Source organism: Oncorhynchus gorbuscha, linkage group LG02 (assembly GCF_021184085.1).
Source record: "Oncorhynchus gorbuscha isolate QuinsamMale2020 ecotype Even-year linkage group LG02, OgorEven_v1.0, whole genome shotgun sequence".
In the NCBI taxonomy this organism is placed as follows: Eukaryota; Metazoa; Chordata; class Actinopteri; order Salmoniformes; family Salmonidae; genus Oncorhynchus; species Oncorhynchus gorbuscha.
In genome coordinates, this window is record NC_060174.1 from 90,911,341 (window position 1) to 90,913,862 (window position 2,522).

The window sequence follows — 2,522 nt, forward strand, 5'->3', positions numbered from 1 at the left end:
AGAAGCACCTCTGAGCCTAATCTGAAGTCCCTAATGGGTCTTGAGTTCCAGTTGACACCCTTCACCGGGATAGTGTTGCACTGAGTTGCCTTGAGAAGGGGTCTTGTGGTGGTGGACATAGCTATACCACTCATAGGCTCCGGATTAAATACATTTGGGTGGGAAATGAAGGAGGGGAGTAGAGAGGGGAATCCCCAGAAACCCAACACCTGGCACCTATGGAATGGAAACATAGCTGCAGCTAAGCTTAAACATGAATGCCAGAGAGAGAGAACCTAGGTTTGTGGAATGGACCTTATGTGTATACCTTACTGAGCCCACAAGGCTACTGCAGCCTAAGAAATGGAGCTGCATTGGCTGGACTGTATGCAGGCAGCGTTTACAAAATCGTCAGTGGACTTGCTTACATCGTATCGTCTGAAAATTCTAGATTGGAAAGCAGCCGTGGTCATCCCCCTCTTCAGAGGGAGACACTCTAGACCCAAACTGTTAGACCTATAATCCATCCTGCCCTGCCTTTATAGTCTTCAAAAGCGAAGTTAAACAGATCACCGGCCGTTTTGAATCCCACCGTACCTTATCCGCTCTGCAATCCAGATTCCGAGCTAGTCACGAGTGCACGTCAGCCACGCTCAAGGACCAAAACGATATCTTAACCGCCATTGATAAAAGACAGTACTGTGCAGCCGTCTTCATCGACCTGACCAAGGCTTCGGCTCTGTCAATCACCACATCCTTATCGGCAGACTCAACAGCCTTGGTTTCTCTAATGACTGCCTCGCCTGGTTCACCAACTACTTCTCAGATAGAGTTCAGTGTGTCAAATCGGAGGGCCTGTTGTACGGACCTCTGGCAGTCTCTATGGGGGTGCCACAGGGTTAAATTCTCGGGCAGACTCTTCTCTGTATATATCAATGTCACTCTTGCTGCGGGTGACTCTGATCAATCTCTATGCAGACGACACCATTCTGTATACTTCCGTCCCTTCTTTGGACACTGTGGTAACAAACCTCCAAACGAGCTTCAATGCCATACAACACTCCTTCCGTGACATCCATCTGCTCTTAAATGCTAGTAAAACTAAATGCATGCTCTTCAACCGATCGCTGCCCACACCCGCCTGTCAGACTAGCATCTCTACTCTGGACGGTTCTGACTTGGATTATGTGGACAACGATAAATACCTAGGTGTCTGGTTAGGCTGTGAACTCTCCTTCCAGACTCACATTAAATCATCTCCAATCCAAAATTAAATATAGAATTGGCTTCCTATTTCACAACAAAGCCTCCTTCATTCATGCTGCCAAACATACCCTCGTAAAACTGACCATCCTACCAATCCTCCATGATGTCATTTATAAAATAGCCTCCAACACTCTACTCAACAAATTGGATGCAGTCTATCACCGTATCATCTGTTTGGTCACCAAAGCCCCATACACTACCCACCACTACAACCTGTACGCTCTCGTTGGCTGGTCCTCACTACATATTCGTCGCCAAACCCACTGGCTCCAGGTCGTCTATAAGTCTTTGCTAGGTAAAGCTCTGCCTTATCTCAGCTCACTGGTCACCATAGCAACACCCACCCTAGCACACGCTCCAGAAGTATATTTCACCTGTCATCCCCAAAGTAAACACCTACTTTGCCTGCCTTTCCTTCAAGTTCTCTGCTGCCAATGACTGGAACGAATTGCAAAAAAAAAAAAATAATAATAAATCACTGAAGCTGGAGACATATCTCCATCACTAACTTTAAGCGTCAGCTGTCAAAGCAGCTTACCGATCGCTGCAGCTGTACACAGCCCATCTGTAAATAGCCCATCCAACCACCTACATCATAAACAAATATGAGTTTCTGCTCTTTTGCACACCAGTATTTATACTTGCACATCCTCATCACTGGTGTTAATTGCTCAATTGTAATTACTTTGCCACTATAGCCTATTTATTGCCTTACTTAATCTGCACACACTGTATACAGAGCTTCTATTGCGTTATTGACTGTACGTTTGTTTATCCCATGTGCAACTCTGTGTTGTGTCACACTGCTTTACTTTATCTTGGCCAGGTCGCAATTGTAAATGAGAACTTGTTCTCAACTGGCCTACCTGGTTAAATAAACAACAACATTAAAACAGTCATGTGACGATATGGTCCTAAGCCTCTATGTCAGCATACAGTTAATATGATAAAGTTAAAGAAAAATGCAATGCTTTATTCCTTAGTCCAATATTTACTAAATAATATAAAACAAACAATTATATAACAATTTCCTTCTGGTTTCTTTGGCATTCATTGATACAAAGACCACTACCACAATTTGGTGGAATGTTTCCAACTATATTGAATTCCTTGAAATACATAGATTAAGTTGCAGAAAATATCCATTGTTATCCCGTAATTCCGTTATAAAAGAAGTTCTAGGTAAATACGTTTTGAAATAGGGCTGTAAAATAAAGCATTGCCAACATAAGAGAACCATAAAACACCACCATAATAAAGCAAAACATTCTCATAAA